The sequence below is a fragment of the Lepidochelys olivacea genome (genome assembly GCF_965140295.1).
Source record: "Lepidochelys olivacea isolate rLepOli2 genome assembly, chromosome: 2".
Classification (NCBI taxonomy): Eukaryota; Metazoa; Chordata; order Testudines; family Cheloniidae; genus Lepidochelys; species Lepidochelys olivacea.
This window is the reverse complement of record NC_140412.1, coordinates 239103687-239128416: the sequence shown is the minus strand read 5'-3', so window position 1 is coordinate 239128416 and position 24730 is coordinate 239103687.

The window sequence follows — 24730 nt, the reverse complement described above, 5'->3', positions numbered from 1 at the left end:
CTCTCTGCTCCTGGGTCGCACCACTGATCCTCCTGCAGCTCCTGGGGTTCCTTATTCCCCGTTCCCAGGCCTGGAGGGGGGCAGCAGCAGGGTCCTCTCTCCCCTTCCCCCAGATTGTGTATTGCAGCCCTGGTTGTCCACTCTTCCTCAGGAGGCTGGTAAACGCAGAAAGCAGGCAGTCAGAGGGCGTTTTCCTCCAGGCCGTACTAACAATGTGCACTTCTCAGTGACAAGACTCATTTTTTAGAAATCTGAATTCCCAGGGCTGAGAGCTGGTGCACTGTAAGTGCTGATTTTAAGCTTGGGGTACTGGTAATGATTCATGGAGCCTTGCTAGGTTTCCAGATTAGATCCAGCCCAGCTCAGCAGTGACCAAAAACTATTGCCCATCTGATGATAGCAGTACAGTGGCACATGTGAAATGAATTGGTGACCTTGGGGCAGTTCCAAGAGGACAGGTATCCATGTGACAACCAATTCTTACCCTTGTTTGCAATCTCATCAAAAGCGGGTAAAGGAGCAGCCAAGAGAATGAGCTACCCTCTCACTCCCAGAGACAAGTCGCTCCAGGTCAGCATTGAGACACGTTGGCAGGAGAGAGGAGAAAAACTTGTACTATTGAAGCCTTGTTGTTTCTGTTCTGTGGGTAAAAGAGAGTTTCTGTCTCTGAAGCTGTTGATCTAGGAGCTTTCACTAGAGGCAACATTTTCAAAGGTATTTAGGTGCCAAAAGATGCAGGTAGGCACCGAGTGGGATTTTCAAAAGCACCGAGGAACCGAACACTGAAATCTAAAATTAATGGGACTTTGGCATTTAGGCACTTTTGAAAATCCCATTACACACCCAGCTGCATGCCTAAATTCCTTTGAAAATCTGGCCCTGCATGCTTAGGTACCACAGTGATGGAAATGGTGTGAGAATAGAATTTTGCCACCACAAAATGCTTTTAAAATGAACTAGAAAAGAAATGGGCTGTCCCTGGGTGAATTTCTTTGAAACCGTTTGGTTATATGCAACTGAGCTGCTTACATTTTCACAATATCAACAAAGAAAGTTAAACAATTTCTGATTATTTTTTCATGCTCCTATAAGTGAAAAATCTTTTGCTTTTACAAATGGAATGATGAACTATGAACCCGTTATAAGGGCTGACTGATTGACTTGGGTGAGGAGGGAAAATTCTTTATATTAAGCTATTCTCTTAGGCCCAATCCTACCATGAATTCCACATGGGCTGTTCTCCCCCTCAGCTTCAATGGGGCTCTGTACAGGTGCTGGGGTGCCTCCTTCCTCATATGACATTCTCAAAAAAAATAATCAGTTTCCCTTATACTTTCTACATCAAATCAAGCCCTTCAGTCATGTTCTGCAGATCCTGCTCAAAGCGATGGCACCAATTAGATCAGTGGTTCTTGAAACATAAAGCACTGGTTTGAGCACTCCCACAACAGCTTCTTTTCATAAGAGTTTTTACTATGGATCCATAATGTTTGAAGCCCACTGCCATTAACAGGCATTTACAGCATATGTGCTAACAACTCCAAATGAATAATTAAGAATAATGAGCAAAATCTGTAAGTCATAGTTTCTTTTTCTTTTAATACCATCATTAAAAGCAGGAAATTAAATCACACACAAAAAAAATGAATTAAAATGAGATTAAGGCTTTGTCCTAAACCCACAAAAGCCAGGAAGAGGGTCACGTCTGATACGCCATCTTTAACTTAGTATGTTACACCAAACAACTATTACAAGGGATTTATAAATGTTTACAGGTTTTGCACATTCTTTGTGCTGCAATACTTGGGCATAAAAGGGTGGATCCAGTGCTGAGCTGGAGGGATGGATTAAATCCTGCTGCTGCAAGGAGATGTAAACTGTACCTGCCTTTGCCAGCAAGCCAAGCTGCGGTTCACCCTTGGGCAAAGAGAGCTTTAATCTCTTTCAGGAGCTCCGGAGGATCTCAACCAGCAGAGGCTGAAGCAGGAATGTGCTGTATCACCACATCCCCAGCTGTCCTGCCTACCTCACATCCCTGGCCAGTATCACCATCTTCAGGGGCTCTGCCAGCAATTTACAGGCCATTAAATGGAAGGGAGGACGTGAATCTCTGGCACTGCTGCAGTCCCCCTCCATGTAGAATTTCCACCAGTGTCTGAATCAATGTCAGCCTCTAGAGAGTTAGCATGAGATCTCTGCATGTCTTCGTCCTTTGCTATTTTAATTGTAACTTTAAGCATGTCTGTACCATTTAATTAGAACTGATCATTTCTAAAACAAGCCACCAAATCCTATTCCTATGGAAACAACTTGGAAATCACTTGCACGGATTTCACCCCAACTTCACTACAGGAAGATGCCTACTGTATCCAGCCAGCTTGGCAGTTTTCACATTGCTGTGTTTAGAAACAGCATGGAACTTTCAATCTATTTAATTATAAACAGTTTCACACTATCAAGTTCATGGCAGGCTTGTGAACACCTTGCTGTTGTAGGTAACACCTTTAGCTTGATTTTAGCTGGGTGAGTTTTAGGGCTTGTCTACATGGACACTTTACAGCGTTGCAACTTTCTCGCTCAGGGGCTTGAAAAAATACCCTCCCTGAGCGCAGCAAGTTGCAGCGCTGTAAAGCACCAGTGTAGACAGGTGCTACGCCCCTTGTGGAGGTGGATTATTTTAGAGCGCTGGACCTCTCCCAGCACCTAGCCAAGAGATAAAGGTGTTACCCTGCATCAACACCGAGCACAAGGTGGAGTGCAGCTGGCACATGATAGCTATGTCTAACTTTGCTACGAAAAGTGGTTGAGTTTAAGATGAACCCTGTATGGGACTGATCCTGCAGTTCTTACTCAGGCTTAATGAGCAATGGGAATTTTGCTTGGGTAAAGATTGCAGGTGCTGTACAGAGGGGATCCACCCATGTAAGACAAATAAGCCCTGTCACTCTTTAAATAACTGCCTGACTGTCAGATTCAGAACACCAAGGGAAATGGCAGCTAAACATCAGTATCTGGAGTGATGCTGAGTTTTTCGGTCTAATCACCCAAGTCCCAGTCCTGCTAAGTCTTGCTCAAATGAGAAAAATCTGCTATGTAAATTCATTCTCATGGTAAGAGTTCATAGGTCCTGATCCTGCAAATGACAGTGCACAGGCAGAATGATGCATCCATGGGGAGCCCCACTATATCAACAGGATGCCGCAGCAGGTGCACAATAGTCCCTCAAGTGCTGTCAGTTGTGGGATCAGGGCCATAGTCTGCTAGCCAATAACAGGGACATTTGAAAGGTTGGATGGTTTGGTGACAACAAAGCGGGAATCATGCTATTCCACTAGACAATGACATTTAACCCCACCCCTGATTATAACAACATTGTGATACCTTTCATTGAAATAAATAAAAGATTAATAATTAAGTACATCACAGTTTGAGGAAGAAAGGGTATGAGCCCAATGCTTAAAAATGTATTACTGCTTTGTGTAAAATAGAGAAAACAATAGACAAATCAAGCTAGCTAGTTATCTAGGACTTGTGAACTCTTCCATGATAGCTGGGAAAGGTTACTGCAACATGCCAAAAAGATCCCTTTGATGCCAAGGAGCCCAAAGGTCACCTAACCTGGACTGGAAAAAAAAGATATTTTTAAATTAAAAAACATACACAAAGCAAAATGCCTTCTGTGTGACTTGAGCAGTTTCTAAGAGACATCTTAGAGCCGTGAGGGAGCTGAGCAATCTTTAATAACTAGAATTCTTCAGAGAGCTGCTCTTTGCTCTGGTTGCCTGCTGCCTCCTGGGGAGAGAAAATACTGAGGAAATGAAGACTGTGACCTTGCACTGTTATGGAGGAATCTGCAAGGGCCCAATCCTGCCACCCTGACATATGTGAGTAACTCTTCCTCACATGAGTAGGCCTCTGGAGTTAAAGATTACTCACAGAAGGACTGCAGGACTGGAGCCCAATGTTTCAATGAGTCTGCAGTAGAGAAGTAATACCACAGGATGAGATTTCTGTACTGTACTTTATCACTTAAGATACACCGAGCTGGAAGATCTAACAAGACAGAGTTTTCTTTCCTAAGTGCTAGAGATATAATTAATTTGCAGCATCTATTTATTGCAGCAGGATTTCTTGAAAGCTTGCATTTCTGTCCATTACATTTAATCTAGGCCTGACCTGGCTGTCCTCTGGGTTATTCTGATGCAACAACTAACACTGCACCTTGACTAAGTTAAGTAGTGGAAGTTACTATGAAGAGCAAAGCTGGGGGAATAACAAAGGGTTTCACTGTGGCTGCTGTGAATAAAGGGGATGATTGTGCTGGAAGTTGTGAGGGATGCTTGGGGGCAGAGGGGGACTGTGGCTTGCTCCTTTGAAGGGAAGGTCCTAGCTTGTGCCAATGAGACATTGCTATTTCTGGACTGTCTCCTCATAGACTGAGGTTGCCACATCAGTGACAGCTAAAGGAGATTTTCTAAAATATACTCCCACTTGTACTAAGAATGAGGCTGAAAGCATTAATTCAAAACACAGTCTCCACTCTTTCTACCCACCACTCCTTTCCTGTCAAGCCGGTGCCTGTAAAGAACAAACTTTTGTATTTGGAAAACTGTGTCACACAAAGCAGCCTGTGCCCACTTTACCTTGAAACCTCCACAGGGCCCCAGTCCTGCGAGGTGCTGAGCATCATCAACTCTCATTGATGTGAATGGGAGCTGAGGGCCCAGGGCATCTCAAATGTTCAGGCCCTTAAAAATCTATCTAAATGACTCGCCCACATCAAACCAGCCCCCGGGGTATTCTAAACGCAGCCATTTCCATTCATCTGGCTTTTTTAAACTCATCTTGACTAAGATAATTAAAGGGGCAAAACCATTCTCAAAATGAAAATATCAACAATAAGTGAGCCTTACTACTATTCTAATTTGTGCCCCTAGATCATTCCAGACCCTCCGATTAACACTAAGCTGCTGGGTGATTTCATTACATGAATAGCTGATTGCCCAGTAATGACAACCTTCCTTGGCCTGTTGGCTTTTTTTTTTTTTTTATGTCAGTTTCCCAAATGCCACAGATGTTGGGAGTTTTTTTCCCTCCCACTCAGCTGTGGTCTGTACATTGCTAATCAAAAAGTTTACTGGGAAATAAAAAATAATGTTTTTGTGTAATGATATTCCTAATGACGTGTAATGTTGTTCAGAATTAGTGGATGTGCCTGTAATTTCTCCTTTATTCCAGCATAGCTGTCTACGGCTGTCTGGGTGGCAGCAGTATGATGCCATTACCTGTATGGCTCCCAGAGGCACATGTGTTCAACTGGGAAACCTCTGATGATCACTGTTTATGTGAGAGGAGTTAATATCACAGCCTCATGATGCCAGCTGGTGGAATTGTAATTAGACAAAGCTATTAATTCATTCCCCAGGCCGCAATAACACATCCACCGGACACTTTCCAGACTGCTATGGGCTCAGGCTCAATACTGCAGGCCTCGCTCAGGTAAAACTCCATCAGTGCGCATTGGTGTGTGACTTCAGTGGAGGGCTGGCAGCGGACATTTTTCACTATGGTTGCATGCCCAATCTGCTCCTGAGAGCAGCCAAGCTGGACCCATGCTCATGTCATGCATCATCTCCCAGCCCCGATGATTCAGGAGGTGCCCTCAAAGGAGCAGAATCCCTGAAATCTGTACTGGGGAAGGAGCGGCTGGGCCAGAGCCAAACTGGTGCAGCTGTTCCTGGCTTCAGCTCCTGGCCACTGCTGCTAGTGTAGTGGGGGTAGGGATGGAGCCTTATGAAAGCTAGAGTTGCAGCTACATTGATGTGGCTCCCAGCTGGTGGGGTAGGGAATGGCAAGGCCAGAGCTCCTGCAACAGATTTGGTACTCAAGGGGCCCACCTGTGCAGCTACCGCTTAACGCTGGCCCTGTGCGCATATGGTGTAAGTGGGAGGGGAATCAGGCCCTCTGCGTGCTCAGCTGGTGTGCGCCATAGAAGAGCAAAGAGCATATTCTCAAACAGGCTTACAAAGACAACAAAGTCTGGCTAACCATCCCAGAGCTTGTTCAAAAAGTGAACTCAGAAGGGTTACTTTAAAAACTCCCCAGCACTCGTTATTAAGGTTTTAAAGGAGGGCGGAATCAAGCCAACAGCCCTAGTTAATAATGTATTCAAGGCTGCATTTTAATGCCAGCTGACACAGCTACCACCTCCAGCAAGGTTAGTTTTCATCTTCAAATGCACTGTGCAATTTAGAGCCAAAACCCTGCAGTTTGGTTCCTGTTCAGTTTTTACTCAGGCAAAATTCCCATTGAGTCCAACTGAATACAAGTGAGGACCAAGTGAAACTGAGTAAGGAACTCAGGATTTGAGCTCTTGGCTGCAGTGGTAGTTATAGGAGCTCAGCAACCCTCAGGATTTGGCCCATTGCTGATTTCAGTGGATGTTTTCTCTCAACCAGGATGTAAGTGCCCAGCCCTTAGAGATCCTTCAAGGAGCTCCTCACTCCTGCCTACTGCAGGTCTCCCAGGGAACTGTGAGGGCAGAGCTCCTTGCAGCGAGCGCTCAGCATCCCACAGGATCAGGGCCAGGGTAAGCTCTGAGAAAGGACTTGGTGGTTTTATTTTAATGAACCAAGTAGATGGCACTTTTTTCCCAGCTCTGTCCCCACTCCCTGTCTGAGGCAGAGGCTGGTAGAGTAATTATTCCAGTGCAGATCAGAGCAGCAGCCGGGGAGCCAGGAGTTAGTCACTCTTTCTCTATTGAGACGCTCCCTATGGGAACAGAAACATTCAAGGCCTCTGCTTCCACTTATAAGGACCCAGCATTGATTTAGGCATTTATTTCAGAAACATGCACTGGCCTTCATCCCCCTGGCCTCCTCTCATGACACCTCTGTCAAACTGGGGCACCCTCCACCTCCTTGCAAGAGCTTGTCACCTCTCAGTACATGACCCTCATAAAATCTAACAGAGCCTCCAGCTCGCTGACAAAGTCCCCATTCCATGTTATTACTACAATAGAGGCTGATTGAAAACTTGACAAACCAATGGGTCTTATGCTGTGTCCCAAAGCTCACCAATATCTGCATGGGAAGGTTGTTCATAGGATTATCCAGATGTTACAGTGATAAGCATGGTATAAGAACCTAGGTAGAATAGAACAGTTGCTGGTAGGAAGGGATTCTCAAAATCTGTCGGCAGTAGAGATCCTTGAACCACGAGGAGGAGGAGGAGTGGAACCCACAGTCAAGCCTCAAAGCCATCCAGGGAAGGAGCCTTTCCCCCCTTTCATAACACTGGCTCCCCCCCCTTCCTGCTCTCTACTGGTGGCAACAGTGTCCACAACATACCCGGTAACATTGCCACTGGCCAGAGGCTGCTGTGGTCTCTCTCCCTCCACAACTCTTGCTAGGAACTTGTACTGGTGAGGGGATGGTAGGAGCGATCAGCTAGAGGTGAAATGTGGATATGCACACCTGTCATGATGAATTGGAGATAAATTTTCATTTTGGGACAACATCTAAGGCATGTTAATTTTAAACTTCCCAGATCTGTCAGATTGTGTCTCTTTTAAGCTATTAAATCATAATAGTAATTTGTATTTCTCTGGCACTCTGGTGCAAAGAAGACAGCTCCTGTACACTCAGATAAAAACATAACAGTTTGAACAATGGCTGAAGGCACGTTCAGTGCAAAGCAGAACTTCAGATTCAGGCCTAAACTAACATTTCATTTCACTGCCACAGTTCACTTCTATTGTCATCACTTTCATTCTCCTAATTAACTTGCATCTGTTTCATGTTTGAAGTTTACAACACTTGCCGACTTTGGCGGAAGTAGTTTACATCCAACATATGTTGATGTTTACTCCATAGTAGCTCTGAATTCTTTGACTTAACATTGTCTCATTAGATTATCCCACTAATGAAAAACTGCTGATACAGAGCTGAATCATTTAATAACACGAGAAACCAGACTCAGTCGGATATTGATAAGTAGATGTCCATAGTAAGGGCTACCATGGCCTGGTGTTCAAAGGTGCTGAGCACCTGCAGCTCCCACTGACATCACTGGGTGCCACAGAGGCACAGCACGTCTGAAAAGCAAACCAGAAATGCTCCACCACGTGCATCTCAGATAAGTGACTTCAATCAAATCTCTGGGTATCCTCAAGATCTGATCATACTGCAAAGGGTGCTTTGCACTGGGGGCCAATTACCTCTGCACTGAGACTAGCCGAACTTCAAAGGGAGCATGAATTGGCACCCAAGGAGAGTCTTCTCAATAGACTATACCTTCACAGAACAGTCTTCTGTTTTGGCATTGGCTTAAATGAAAGTCAGACGCTTCACTGTCCTTACACCAAATTTACACTGGCATAATCCATTGGTTTCATTGCAGCGACTCCCGGTTTTTACCAGTGTAAGTGAGAGGAGGCTACATGTCTAAGAAGTCATGTGGAATAACTATCACAGATCGTCCTTCTCAGATCTGAAATGTTTAGAGACAGGGTTGCCAACTTTCCCATTTTTCAAAACTGAATGCTACAGACCTGTGATGGGTTCGGTCACAGAGACTCCCTTGGGACTGTCACCTGATGTGCTGAAACTACCTCTCAGCCCATTTTCCCTGCCAGCTTGGGACTCCAGAACCCTGCCTTGTTGAGCCAGACACACTAATGTGCCGCAACACAGACCCAGGTCTGAACCATGCTTCCAAAGCTGCAGTCTTTAACCAAAAACCACACAGCAGGTTACCTATCTCCAGCACCTGGACACCCAGCTCCCAATGGGATCCAAACCCCAAATAAATCTATTTTACTCTGTATAAAGCTTATACAGGGTAAATTCATAAATTGTCCACCCTCTATAACACTGATAGAAAGATATGCACAGCTGTTTGCTCCCCTGGGTATTAATCACTTACTTTGGGTTAATTAATAAACAAAAGTGATTTTATTAAGTACAAAAAGTAGGATTTAAGTGGTTTCAAGTAATAACAGACAGAACAAAGTATGTTACCAAGCAAAATAAAACAAAACACACAAGTCTAAGTCTAATACATTTAAGAAACTAAATACAAGTAAATCTCACCCTCAGAGATGTTCCAATAGCTTCTTTCACAGACTAGACTCCTTCTTAGTCTGGGCTCAGTCCTTTCCCCTGGTACAGTTCTTGTTAGTTCCAGCTCAGGTGGTAACTAGGGGATTTCTCATGACTGGCAGACCCCTTTGTTCTGTTCCACCACCTTCTATAGCTTTGGCACAAGGCAGGAATCTTTTGTCTCTCTGGGTCCCCACCCCTCCTTCTAAACGGAAAAGCACCAGGTTTAAGATGGATTCCAGTATCAGGTGACATGATCACATGTCACTGTAAGACCTCATTCTCCATTCTTTCAGGGTTGGCCTACACATACCCAGGAAGGTTTGTGATAAACAGAGCCATTCACAACCAATTGTCCCAGTTAATGGGAGTCATCAAGATTCCAAGCCATCATTAATGGCCCACACTTTGCATCGTTACAATAGGACTTCATCGTAATACTTCATATTTCTAGCTTCAGATACAAGTATGATACATTTGTACAAACAGGATGAACACACTCAGCAGATTATAAACTTTGTAATGATAACTTACAATAGACTTTTTGCATAAAGCGTATTCCAGTTACATTAGATTTACTCTCATTAGCATATTTCCATAAAACATATGGAGTGCAACGTCACAAGACCCTCCGTCCCTTGTCGCTCACTACCCCTCCCCCAGGACTCATCTGTGGAGCCAGGCTGGGAGGAGCTGATGCGGAGCCTGCCTGCCTGCCCAATCAGAGCATGGCGGGGCAGAGGCGGGGTCCTTCCCCAGAGCCTGGGGCCAGAGAGAGCCAGGGCCCTGGGAGGCTGAGAAGGCAGACCAGGCCATCATGAACAGTGAGCCTGGCCACCGCTCCTGCTCCTCAAATGCCACACGCTGCCAGCATCCCTCCCTTGGGTGGTGCCAGTACCTACCTCTCCACTGAAGCCAGGAGCCAGTTCCTCAGATTAAGCTTCTCTCCATCAGTTGAGCTCCTCCAGCAGCAGCTGCTCCTCCCACCCTCCCGGCAGTTGAGGCTAATTGTGGTTACTGCGGTAACCAGACTTTTGGTCCAGCAATACTGTCTGGGCACTGAACAGGTCCCCTTTCAACCAGACTTACGAGTTGAAAACCAGACACCTGGCAATCCTATTTAGGGAGAAAGCTAGGTACATATGTGTACTTTTCACTCAAATCCTTAATGGGATGTTCCCTAAATTTAATAAACATTTACATTTTCCTATGCCACTATTGTTCTCCTCACTGGGAGCTGTAATTAACATCAGTGGTAGTTTGTGTGGTTTGCTTTGTAATCTTTTGTGCTGCCGTATTGAAATTGCTGTAAAATTTGTGTTTGAACTCTGTCCTTGTGCTGTGTGGACTGTTCTACCTTGTAGCAAGGGTTAAGCTATAGACTGCTGTAGACCTTTTTAATATATAAATAGTGGATTGTACAAAATGGATTTACTAGAATTTATCCCGTATGTTACATATTATATATTTTTCAACCAAAGAAAACAAAACCCAACCTAAGATTCACCTTAGGTCTCTACTGATGATCACCAAACACTTTAGTCAGCAGTTCTCATTGCTCCCAGGATTTTTCACTACATGACTGACGTTATGTCTACACTACCGCAGTTACAGCAGCAGAGGTGTGCCGCTGTAGCACAATAGTGCTATACATAGTTGCTTCCTACATTGATGGAAGGGGTTTTCCAGTCAAGGTAGTTAATCCACCTCTTTGAAAAATGGTTGCGAGGTCAATGGAAGAATTCTTCCATCAGCCTAGCTGCATCTACAGTGCGGGTTAGGCCAATCTAACTGTCACACAAAGGCACAAAATTTTTCACAGCCTTGAATGATCTAGCTAGGCCAACCTAAGGTTTAGATGTTGACTCGGCCTGAGAGGCAAATCCTGAATTTCTTACTCAGGCAAACTCCCACTACAAAACTGAGGGCCAGACTATGCCCAGAGCCTGCTCTGAGGTGCAAGGTAGATGAGTGAAAGGAACTTCCCCTTTTTCTCCCTGCTACATAGTAGCTGAGCTCAAGGGGTGTTTCTGCAAGTAGTATTTCTGTGTACAAAGATTCTCCTGTTGCCAATTTAAAGACAACACAAGGGTCAGTCCTCCCCTTCCTGTGTGTGGAGAACTCTTATTACTCATGTACAGTGAGGACTGAATCATCTCCAGAGTACAGAAACTAAGGAAACCTCAAACTCCCACATCCTTAGTGGTCTAAATGAATGTCATCCTATTGATACGAATGGAGTGATGTCAGTTTACACCAAATGAGAATCTGGCCCATTTTCTTTAGGGGGCTTGCATGTCTACAAGGCAAAATCTCCTCCCTAACCTCTTCTAGAGAAAGTACCATTTTACATGCATGCTGTTCATCCATTCTTTCTGACAGCAAGATCTACTCAAAAATCATCTCTAGTCTGTGCTGCAGACTGCCCCAGCCAAGTAGACTACTAAATGCAATTATTTTTATACAAATCCACAGGCATCGCTGTAGTCAACAGCTGTAAAGAGGCTTTAGCTCTGCCTTACAATTAGCCTTTAAAGGGTCAAATTCATCCCTGGTATAAATTCATTGATGCCAGCGTCCTTACCACAGGGAAGAAGCTGGCCCAGAGTGACTGTGCTTTGGTAATGCACTGCTTATAGTCTACATGTGGCTTGTGTTTGGCCTGTCTTTCAATGAAAAGAACATTGGAAAAAATCCACCTAGGCTTTTGCTGATCTCACCTGGATTCGTGTTTATCCTGTTGGTTTGTGTATCGTACTCCCTCTTCTCCTTGAGGTTTTCTTCAGGGACCTCGAGAGGTCATCCGGTCCACTCCCCACACTGAGGCAGGACTAAGTACATCTAGAACACCCCTGACAGGTGGTTGTCTAACCTTCTCTTAAAAGCTTCTGAGGATGAGGATTCCACAGCTTCCCTTGGTATTTAGTTCCAATGCTTAACTATCCGTTTAGTTGGAAAAAAATTTCTAATATCTATCCTGCTGCAAACTAAGCCGATTACTTCTTGTCTGACCCTCGGCAGACATAAAGGACAATTGATCACTGTGCTCTTTGTAACACCCCTTTACATATGTTGTTATGTTTCCAGTCAGCCAGCCTTCTCTTCACTACTGTAAAGATGCCTAGTTCTTTCAACTTTTCCTGATAGGTCAGGTTTTCTAAATCTCTTAGCATTTTTGTTGCCACCTCTGGATTCTCTCCAATTTGTCCACATCTTTCTTAAAGTATGGTGCCCAAAACTGGCCTCACCATGCTGAGGAGAGTGGAACAATTACCTTCTGTGTTTTACATATGGCATTCATGTTAACACACACCCCAAAATGACATTTCCCTTTTTCGCCACAGCATCACACTGCTGACTTATATTCAATTTGTGATCCACTATAACCTCCAGAACCTCGTCTGCCTAGCCAGTCCCCCATTTTATGTGTAGAACTTTGATGACTGGACTCCTCACCAGTTTGGTAGTTCAATTAAATCTGGTACTTCTCAGGAGGGAAGAATTCACTAGGGTCAACTCTATTTGCTTTTGGCCGAGTGAATAATCAGAATATGCAGCACAGAGAGAGAATTTTGTATTATTTTCCTATTATCCAGTTCTCATTTTCTGGAATTCTCAATTTTCCTGGTCTCCCTCCTTTACAGTTTGTCTACATGGGGGACTTGACTGGAATAGCTATTCTACCTGTCTATTTTAGGTACTTTTTTGGCCCCCATCATCACAGCATCTGAGTGCCTCACAAACCCCTTGGACATAGGGAAGTGCTACAATCCTCATTTTACAGATGGAGAATTGAGGCACAGAAAGACTAAGACACAGACCCTCAAAGGTATTTTGGTGCTTAACTCTCCTTGACATCAGTGGAAGTTAATACCTTTGAGGATTTGGGCCTAAATGACTTGCCCAGGGTCACACAGGAAGCCTGGGGCAGAGCAGGGATAGGAATCCAGGTCTCGCAAGTCCTAGGCTAGCACCCAGGGCTGACAAGAGGCAGAGGAAGGGAGGGCAATTGTATGGGGCCCCGAGCTCAGGGGTGGGGCCCAAAACCTCTATAACATCCATGTAAATAAAGTGAAATGGGAGGGGAGTGGAGTCCCAGCAAACATGATGTTCTGGGGACCAATATTTCTCTCAATAGGCCTGCTAGCACCCTATCCCCTGGATTGTCCTGCCTCTCCTATTGTGGTATAGCTCCCTGTGTGGACATTCTGTTGCAGAATAAATCCCATCATTCCAGAATAATTTTTGTGCACTTCCAAAGCAGAGCAATTATTCTGAAATAAAATCACCTTCTTTCTGAAATAGTGTGTCTGGAACTGAACTATCACAGAGCAGCCATCACAGAATAGCTTATTCCACAAAAGCTATTCCAGTCAATTTCTCCATATAGACAAGCCCTTACTTCCCCGTGTACCGGCCCATAACAATTATCTAGAAGTTAAGGAAAAAGCATTAGGCTTTAAGATTTCGGGTTCCATTTCAACAAAAGCTTTGCTCTCCAGAGACAGTTAGGGGAGAGGATTAAACTTCCATCTGTTTTGCCTTGGGGGGCAGAGCAGGGAAATCCGAGAGAGGTTTCAAGAGATACTTGCATGATAATATTGCACGTTCATTAGGCAGTAAAGTCTCAGATAAGACAGTATCTACTTGGGAGTCATTCCAGTCACCAACTTAAATAGCTTTTAAAAAGAGCATTTTATACACAACAGACTGGAAAGACTCCTTCAAAGCCATTCCACTAGATTGCACGATTACTAATTATGTCTTTAGGGCATATGCCATCTATAGCTAAAAAATCCTTATAAAAACTGGTGGGAAAATGCCCTGCTCTTTCATTGAAAATGAAACGCAAACCACAATATCAGGGTTTCATATAATGCCAAGAGCAGTTAAATTATATTAAGGAATAATGGCTTTATTTCCTGTGGGCCCAAGGGTTCCTTCTGCTTCTGTGAGCTGTGTGGAGCAAAAACCAGCTGATCTAGAGAGGAATGCTGAAGAAGGAGTGCTCCCTCCCTCTTCCTGCCCCATGGAAGCCGCCGCACACATGTGCCATAGCATTCGGGCTCTCCGGCGGGTGGAACCAGCCACTGTTCATGGTATTGTCCCCCTGTGATCCTATGAGGAATATCCCTATAAGCTAACGCTGAACCTATCGGCATTCACTTACTCAGGTTCCCCCAGTATGATGGGAACTCATTCTCTCCAAGGGGGATTTGAGGACTGGCAGCTGGTGTGAATGCCATGCAATCACGGCCCTTCCAGGCTGGGAGAGATGGGCTGTCTGGTACCAGTGTGGAAGCATAAGTCTCAACAAGGATGTCTCAATAGCCATTCAAGTTAGAGGCCAACCCCATTATAACCCACAAAGGGGGCAGTTTGGCCCTATTGTTTTATTCTTTGTTATTATTTTTGGTTATACAATCACATCCATCAATACCACCAAGATGTTTTGTTTGTGATGTGCTTGTGCTCCAGGTAACAGTCCAATGGATTCAGTTTTCAAATTATGTGTCATTTTAAGGCCATTCAAAGACATATCTTGAAGACAAGCCCTCGGATCGCTACCCCTTCCTGCTTCTCCACGTGGGCACCAATGATACTGCCAAGAATGACCTTGAGCGGATCACTGCGGACTATGTGGCTCTAGGAAGAAGGATAAAGGAGTTGGAGGCGCAAGTGGTGTTCTCGTCCATCCTCCCCGTGGAAGGAAAAGGCCTAGGTAGGGAGCGTCGAATCGTGGAAGTCAACGAATGGCTACGCAGGTGGTGTCGGAGAGAAGGCTTTGGTTTCTTTGACCATGGGATGGTGTTCCATGAAGGAGGAGGGCTGGGCAGAGACGGGCTCCATCTTACGAAGAGAGGGAAGAGCATCTTTGCCAGCAGGCTGGCTAACCTAGTGAGGAGAGCTTTAAACTAGGTTCACCGGGGGAAGGAGACCAAAGCCCTGAGGTAAGTGGGAAAGCGGGATACCGGGAGGAAGCACAGGCAGGAATGTCTGTGAGGGGAGGGCTCCTGCCTCATACTGGGAATGAGGGGCGATCAACAGGTTATCTCAAGTGCTTATATACAAATGCACAAAGCCTTGGAAACAAGCAGGGAGAACTGGAGGTCCTGGTGATGTCAAGGAACTATGACGTGATCGGAATAACAGAGACTTGGTGGGATAACTCACATGACTGGAGTACTGTCATGGATGGTTATAAACTGTTCAGGAATGACAGGCAGGGCAGAAAAGGTGGGGGAGTAGCACTGTATGTAAGGGAGCAGTATGACTGCTCAGAGCTCCGGTACGAAACTGCAGAAAAACCTGAGTGTCTCTGGATTAAGTTTAGAAGTGTGTGCAACAAGAGTGATGTAGTGGTGGGAGTCTGCTATAGACCACCGGACCAGGGGGATGAGGTGGATGAGGCTTTCTTCCGGCAGCTCACGGAAGCTACTAGATCGCATGCCCTGATTCTCATGGGTGACTTTAATTTTCCTGATATCTGCTGGGAGAGCAATACAGCGGTACATAGACAATCCAGGAAGTTTTTGGAAAGCGTAGGGGACAATTTCCTGGCGCAAGTGCTAGAGGAGCCAACTAGGGGGGGCGCTTTTCTTGACCTGCTGCTCACAAACCGGGTAGAATTAGTGGGGGAAGCAAAAGTGGATGGGAATCTGGGAGGCAGTGACCATGAAATTGGTTGAGTTCAGGATCCTGACGCAGGGAAGAAAGGTAAGCAGCAGGATACGGACCCTGGACTTCAGGAAAGCAGACTTCGACTCCCTCAGGGAACGGATGGCCAGGATCCCCTGGGGGACTAACTTGAAGGGGAAAGGAGTCCAGGAGAGCTGGCTGTATTTCAAGGAATCCCTGTTGAGGTTACAGGGACAAACCATCCCAATGAGTCGAAAGAATAGTAAATATGGCAGGCGACCAGCTTGGCTTAATGGTGAAATCCTAGCGGATCTTAAACATAAAAAAGAAGCTTACAAGAAGTGGAAGGTTGGACATATGACCAGGGAAGAGTATAAAAATATTGCTCGGGCATGTAGGAATGTTATCAGGAGGGGCAAATCGCACCTGGAGCTGCAGCTAGCCAGAGATGTCAAGAATAACAAGAAGGGTTTCTTCAGGTATGTTGGCAACAAGAAGAAAGCCAAGGAATGTGTGGGCCCCTTACTGAATGAGGGAGGCAACCTAGTGACAGAGAATGTGGAAAAAGCTAATGTACTCAATGCTTTTTTTGCCTCTGTTTTCACTAACAAGGTCAGCTCCCAGACTGCTGCGCTGGGCATCACAACATGGGGAAGAGATGGCCAGCCCTCTGTGGAGATAGAGGTGGTTAGGGACTATTTAGAAAAGCTGGACGTGCACAAGTCCATGGGGCCGGACGAGTTGCATCCGAGAGTGCTGAAGGAATTGGCGGCTGTGATTGCAGAGCCATTGGCCATTATCTTTGAAAACTCGTGGCGAACCGGGGAAGTCCCGGATGACTGGAAAAAGGCTAATGTAGTGCCAATCTTTAAAAAAGGGAAGAAGGAGGATCCTGGGAACTACAGGCCAGTCAGCCTCACCTCAGTCCCTGGAAAAATCATGGAGCAGGTCCTCAAAGAATCAATCCTGAAGCACTTGCATGAGAGGAAAGTGATCAGGAACAGCCAGCATGGATTCACCAAGGGAAGGTCATGCCTGACTAATCTAATCGCCTTTTATGATGAGATTACTGGTTCTGTGGATGAAGGGAAAGCAGTGGATGTATTGTTTCTTGACTTTAGCAAAGCTTTTGACACGGTCTCCCACAGTATTCTTGTCAGCAAGTTAAGGAAGTATGGGCTGGATGAATGCACTATAAGGTGGATAGAAAGCTGGCTAGATTGTCGGGCTCAACGGGTAGTGATCAATGGCTCCATGTCTAGTTGGCAGCCGGTATCAAGTGGAGTGCCCCAAGGGTCGGTCCTGGGGCCGGTTTTGTTCAATATCTTCATAAATGATCTGGAGGATGGTGTGGATTGCACTCTCAGCAAATTTGCGGATGATACTAAACTGGGAGGAGTGGTAGATACGCTGGAGGGGAGGGATAGGATACAGAAGGACCTAGACAAATTGGAGGATTGGGCCAAAAGAAATCTGATGAGGTTCAATAAGGATAAGTGCAGGGTCCTGCACTTAGAACAGAAGAACCCAATGCACAGCTACAGACTAGGGACCGAATGGCTAGGCAGCAGTTCTGCGGAAAAGGACCTAGGGGTGACAGTGGACGAGAAGCTGGATATGAGTCAGCAGTGTGCCCTTGTTGCCAAGAAGGCCAATGGCATTTTGGGATGTATAAGTAGGGGCATAGCGAGCAGATTGAGGGACGTGATCGTTCCCCTCTATTCGACATTGGTGAGGCCTCATCTGGAGTACTGTGTCCAGTTTTGGGCCCCACACTTCAAGAAGGATGTAGATAAATTGGAGAGAGTCCAGCGAAGGGCAACAGAAATGATTAGGGGACTGGAACACGTGAGTTATGAGGAGAGGCTGAGGGAGCTGGGATTGTTTAGCCTGCAGAAGAGAAGAATGAGGGGGGATTTGATAGCTGCTTTCAACTACCTGAAAGGGGGTTCCAAAGAGGATGGCTCTAGACTGTTCTCAATGGTAGCAGATGACAGAACGAGGAGTAATGGTCTCAAGTTGCAGTGGGGGAGGTTTAGATTGGATATTAGGAAAAACTTTTTCACTAAGAGGGTGGTGAAACACTGGAATGCGTTACCTAGGGAGGTGGTAGAATCTCCTTCCTTAGAGGTTTTTAAGGTCAGGCTTGACAAAGCCCTGGCTGGGATGATTTAACTGGGAATTGGTCCTGCTTTGAGCAGGGGGTTGGACTAGATGACCTTCTGGGGTCCCTTCCAACCCTGATATTCTATGATTCTATGACAAGTCAAACACCTAGCCTATGGGCCAGATACAGCCTTATTTACACAATCAATGTGGCAAGTTCAAATTCTACTAGGAACTATTTTTCATAATGAAAAGATACATTGTTTAAGGCCCCAAAAACCAATTTTTAAAAGATTTTTTTTAAACAAAGTGAAATTTAAAACAAAAGAGCTACGCTAACAACAATAAGCAACACCAGAGTGTGCAATTCATAGGCTGGAAGTGTGCTGTCTTGCAGATGAGATGTAGCGTCCTGACCATGTGTGGCCATTAAAATATCCTATAGAACTTTTCACCCCAAATGAGACATTAACTTTAGAATCTTGGCCACCTTCCATCCCCAGGATTACATCCTGTCTACCTACATTCTCCCTGCAATTTCGGATGGAGAAGTTATTCTTAATTCTCTCTCTTTAAAATGGTCATGTAGTGTTAGAGGAGCGGAACAGTTGCCACATTTCTCTGGTAGGTGACTTGATACTTTCAGAGTAACTGGGAAGCAGTAGGAGTAGAAAGGTTATATTACCTCTGTATTTGGCACTGGTGCAATCATTGCTGGAATACTGTGTCCACTTCTGGTGACCACAACTGAAGAAGGTTGTTAAAATATTGGAGAGGTTTCAAAGAAGTGTCATGAGCACAATTAAAGGATTGGAAACATATCTTACAGTGAAAGACTTAAGGAGATCAGTCTATTTAGCTTACCAAGAGAAGATTAAGCTGTGATTTATCACAGTATATAAGTACCTACATAGGGAACAGATATTTGATAATAGAGGTCTTGTCAACCTAGCAAACAATGGTATAACAAAGATCCAATGACTGAAAGTTGAAGCCAGACAAATTCAGACAAGAAATAAAGTGCAAATTATTAACAATGAGGGTAATTAACCATTGGAACAATTTACCAAGAACTGTAGTGGGGTCTTCTTCACTGGAAATTTTAAAATCAAGATTAGATTTTTTTTTCCCTAAAATATATGCTTTTGTTCAAACACAGCTATTGGACTTGAAGCAAGAATTAATTCAGGGAAGTCCTATGGCCTGTGTTACACAGGAGGTCAAACGAGATGATCACAATGGTCCCTTACAATCTATGAATCTCTATACACAGTCAGTCTAGTGCTTTGGGATTAAAGGTGCTATAAAAATGCAACTGATCGTTAATACACACTTGTCAAGGTTCCTTCCCCACTCTGAACTCTAGGGTACAGATGTGGGGACCTGCATGAAAGACCCCCTAAGCTTATTCTTACCAGCTTAGGTTAAAAACTTCCCCAAGGTACAAACTTTTCCTTGTCCTTGAACAATATGCTGCCACCACCAAGCGTTTTAAACAAAGAACAGGGAAAGAGCCCACTTGGAGACGTCTTCCCCAAAAAATATCCCCCCAAGCCCTACACCCCCTTTCCTGGGGAAGGCTTGATAATAATCCTCACCAACTGGTACAGCTGAACACAAACCCAAACCCTTGGATTTTAAGAACAGTGAAAAATCAATCAGGTTCTTAAAAGAAGAATTTTAATTAAAGAAAAGGTAAAAGAATCACCTCTGTAAAATCAGGATGGTAAATACCTTACAGGGTAATCAGATTCAAAACATAGAGAATCCCTCTAGGCAAAACCTTAAGTTACAAAAAGACTCAAAAACAGGAATATACATTCCCTCCAGCATAGCTTATTTTACCAGCCATTAAACAAAAGAAAATCTAACGCATTTTGTAGCTAGATTACTTACTAACTTTACAGGAGTTGTAAAGCTTGCATTTCTGATCTACTCCCGGCAAAAGCATCACACAGACAGAGAAACCCTTTGTTCCCCCCCGCCCACTCCAGATTTGAAAGTTTCTTGTCCCCTCATTGGTCATTTTGGGTCAGGTGCCAGCGAGGTTACCTTAGCTTCTTAACCCTTTACAGGTGAAAGGATTTGGCCTCTGCCAGGAGGGATTTGATAGCACTGTATACAGAAAGGTGGTTACCCTTCCCTTTATATTTATGACAACTCTCTAGTGGGAATCATACTAAAGGCGTCCCCTTCCATTTTCTGTTGCATCCAATCTCCATTTTTGTGCAAGGTGTCAGGAGTATGAGGAAAACATTTCACTTTTAGTACTGAGAAACAAATCCTGCCCCTTCCTCCTTGGTCACTGCGGATTTATCTACACAGCCCCTGGCAGCAAGCTTCCCAGCCAGAGGTGACAGACTTGGCCTTGCAGGGCTCATGCTAGCACTCTAAAAATAGCTGTGTGGACAGTGCTTTGAAGTTGGGAATTGGGCATCAGAGCCCAAGCCGCAACTTCAGAGCACTGTCTACACAGCTACTGTTAGAGCACAAGTGCAAGCCCAAGTCTATAGTGCTGGGCTAGGAGGCTTGCTGCCACCGGCTGTGTAGACATACCCTGGGAGACCCAGGTGCACCAGAATCAGAGGGGACAGGATTTGGAAAGCCCACTTAGGAAGTCTGCAGGGTCCACAGTTACCCTATATACTATGAAGCCTCACTCTGCAAGGACTTCCATCGCTTTGGTTTGGAATGAAGTGGGGTGGCCTAGCGCAGGAAGTAGTGTGGGACCAGTGGATCCACAAACATACAAATCCAACAATCACTGCACCCTGTGTAGTGGGGATACAGTTTTTGCATGGGGCTACTGCAGTCTCTGGCCTTCTCTCATGGCCACAGGGTGGGGGAGAACATGCTGAACTCCTCTCCACAAAGCCCAGCCACTTGACTGGTTCAGGGATGAAGTTGTGCATGGCCCTGAGTCATTTGGTTCCATTTCCTGCCACTAGCAGCTGATGACTCATTGTATTTATTCCCAAGGATTTTTTTAAATCTTTGTGTTTGGGGGAGAGTGGGCATAGACACACTCAGCAATAATTATTGCTATGTCTCTCCTGTTTCCTCCTTTTGCCAATTACTTACTTTTCCCACATTGCTGCAGGACAGCATTTTCATTTTCATAATTGTGCCTTTGCATTTTTTACTCTTATTGTCCCCTCCAAAATAGCCATTACCTTTTCTTTGCTTTAGCTGAGAAGAAACGGAAGCAGGACTGAGGGGCCCTTGCTGCTGTAGCGTGGCCTCTGGGAAATGTTTATTCAACTTCTCTCAAGAGATGGGCTAGTCTGATTTGGGAAACTTTGGCTGCTTCCAAACATGGACGTGCCCATCCCCCATGACAAGCACAGTATCGCCCTGACTCAGCCTGCTCCCCTCAAAGAGAAGGAACATCTCCTCCAGCCTCAGTCATGGAAGGAACAGTATTAGGGGTGGTGCTTCTGAGAATGAGGTTTGGGAAATTGACACCCTTAGAATCTGACCTACATGCAAATACATGAAATATTCTGAAGGCTACTATACATCTGGCTCCTCTCATCCTTCTTCCTATGGAAAATACACTCACAGCTGTGTTTCTTTTTATACACTCGCAGCTGTGTGTGAATCTATTGCTCATGATTAGAGCTGGCCTCATAGTCCTAGAGATAGAAAATCCTCTCTTTAACTAAAGAGCAGGTTCAACCTTAGCAGAAGCAGTGCAAACTTCCTCACATTGCTCCACAACTGTGCCTTCACTAGAAATGAGGGTGCAGTTCAGCCTTCTTCCTCATTTGATACTTTGACCTGTCTGCTAAGACTGACAGCTAGGATGTCATTTGCAGTGGTGGTAATTTTTGTGATCAGAACACTTGCCTACTGGAAACTGATCCAAGATATACACCAGATACACACATACATAACCTACTCTACAAGCTAAGGATAGCTTTGGACCTAGATGTGAAAGGTTCTCTCTTCAATTATCAAATCCACTGAGACTTGCAGTCCCCTTGTGTTATTTTTTAAATATATTTTTGGAAAAACGCCATGGTGACAGGTGTCTTAGATATGCAATATAGACATGAGTCACATGGAAACACACCATTCACTGAAAGGACATTATACATGCAGCATGTTAGCCAAACTCAGCAGAGTCTTCCTACCAAATTCTAGTCTATCCCTGGGTCTGACGAGTAACTGGAGGAATCTATCTGTCTTAGGCACTTATATGGCACCCAGTACTGTTATATCTAAGTGCCTCAGTCTTTCCTGTGTTTAACCTCAGAACACTCCAGTGAGAGAGGGAAGTGCTTTTATCCTCCTTTTACAAACAGGGAACTGAGGTACAGAGAGGCCCAAGATCACACAGAAAGTGTGTGTGTGTAACCTTGTTATCTGAATGGCAGTGGAATGTATGTGGTGCCTATAGATAAGATAAACATTTCTGTACAGCCCTGGAATGGTCTCAGGCAGTCAGAGCACAGGAATTCTCTACAACACCTGGCCCAGCTGCAGAGTGGTTTTTATGGAAGGCACAGCAAGCAAATCCCTACATTGTAACTGAGTGCTGGTGTCCGTAAACATTCAGTATGGAGATCCTTGAACTCTGACTTGCTGTTCAAACCTCACCAATCATATGTTCACAACAAACATGGCTGGGTTACATAAAAACATAAGAATGTCCCTACTGGGTCAGACCATCTAGCCCAGTATCCTGTCTTCTGACAGGGACCAATGCCAGGTGCTTCACAGGGAATGAACAGAACAGGCAATCATCAGGTGATCCATCCTGTCACCCACTCCCAGCTTCTGGCAAACAGAGGCCAAGGACACCATCCCTGCCCATCCTGGCTAATAGCCATTGATGGACCTATCCTCCATGAATTTAGATAGTTCTTTTTTGAACCCTGTTATAGTCTTGGCCTTCATAACATTCTCCAGCAAAGAGTTCCACAGGTTGACTGTGAGTTGTCTAATTCGGTTATGGGGTGATTGGCCTATGATCAGCTGTCACTTCACCTCTCTGTGGCTCTATGTCCTCTCGTACCCTTTCCCTGCATTGTCCATTTAGACTGTAAGCTCTTTGAAGTGGAGACTGTCTCTTCAAATGCATATGTACAGCTCCTAGCAAAATAGGGCCCAAATCTGAGTTGGGGTCAGTAGACACTATTGTAATGAAAGTAATAATAAATTAATAATAATAGAAGAGATATCAATTTGGTTGTGTTTTTGGACCAAGTGCTGTACTTTTCCTAACGCTCTCACCATAATCCTCCTCTTACTAACTCTTTCCCATCACACCTATATAGTCTGACATCAAAACAGTGTCTTAATCCATTGTGTGGCTACCGTACATTTAGATGTGGAAGGTGAATTATCTGAGAATTATTTCACTTATGATGTTATATGTATTGCTGTACTTTATTTTGTACAGCACCCTGACACTTGGGATACTACTATGATCATTTTTATGCGTAACCACTTTATAATCAGATGTAGATCAATCAATTATTTAGTTAGTTATTTAATTATTTCAGTTGCTTTCTTTAAAAAATAAAATTTAATGGGCACTGAGCTCCTTTTTGGGTCTGATCCTGCCATCTCTACTAAGGCAAAACTCCCACTGACTTCCTGTGGCAGAACAGCACTATCGTGTCCTGATGAATAATGCTCCAATTTATTGTCCAATTACTGCTATTCAGTTGTGTCAGCTTTGAGGAAGTTAATGAAAAAGAAAGAACTTAATTCAGTTATTGTTGAAAATTCTATGCTGTCTCCAGGTCGAACCCTGCAAACCTTACTCCTGAGAGCACATCCCTTAAAATCAGTGATTCCTTCAGAAGGGAAATCAATGGGATAATATGTGTACAGACTGGGACCTGTGGCTGGACCCATTTACCTTTCCTGCCCAAATGGACAGGAATCATGCATCTTTGCTTCTGCTCACTGTGTTCCATTTCTCTATTTTGGGCGAGAGGTTCTGTTAAATGAAACTGGGATAAAGTTTGCTACAAACCCCAGAGTGTAATTATGAAGGGCTCAAGTTAAGGTATTTGAAGCCTAGATCCACACTTGCCCAAATATCAGGTGGCTCAGCTATCTCATTTGCTGATGAATAGTTCCCTCAGTATTTCATTACCCATCCAATTCTATTTAAAATTCTCATATTAGTCATGCCGATCAAATATTAATTGGTAGATGAGGAGTCTTCTGTATCTGAACTGATCCATTATCTTGAAAACACATTACAATTGTTCAGTAAGCATGGGCTAATTTCAGTTATGTCATGTTCACCGTCATTTAAAAATAGAAAATGCTGTTGAATATTTAAAACACGCATTGAAAAATCACTGGGTCGTTAGAGCGTGCCTGTGAAGACACTGATTGGGGGACTCACTGATTTCTAATGCAGACCATGTGTGAGGAGGAGGTTTTCTGGGGATGTGCTAGTTCCTAAGAATTTTAGGTCTATACAGGGATTCAGACTGAAGGCTGAGCTGAATTTTTTTCTGATAACTATTCACATAAAACTCCACCTAAACCTCCCTATGTAAATAGAAAATAGACACCTACATTATACCAGCAAAGACTGGATTACATTGGTTGCTGGAAGTGCATCATTATGTTCCAGTTATAAACTACTGTTTGGTGCCTGCTACAAAATGCCTCCCAAGTACAAGAGTCCCTGAAACTACCAAATATCACTAGCAGCATTTGTGTTTCACTCTTCATTGTCAGGTGCAGTGAGGAAGAGATTGGAAGAGTTCTCCTCCCAGCAACTGAGCCTCACCTGAAGCAGCTAAGAAGACCGGGTCTTCATTGCTCCAGCAGGAGGAAAGGTGCATCACTTGGTATAAGATGTAGTGTGGTTTGATGGAAAGGAATAGATTATAAACTTAAATTCAGCTTTT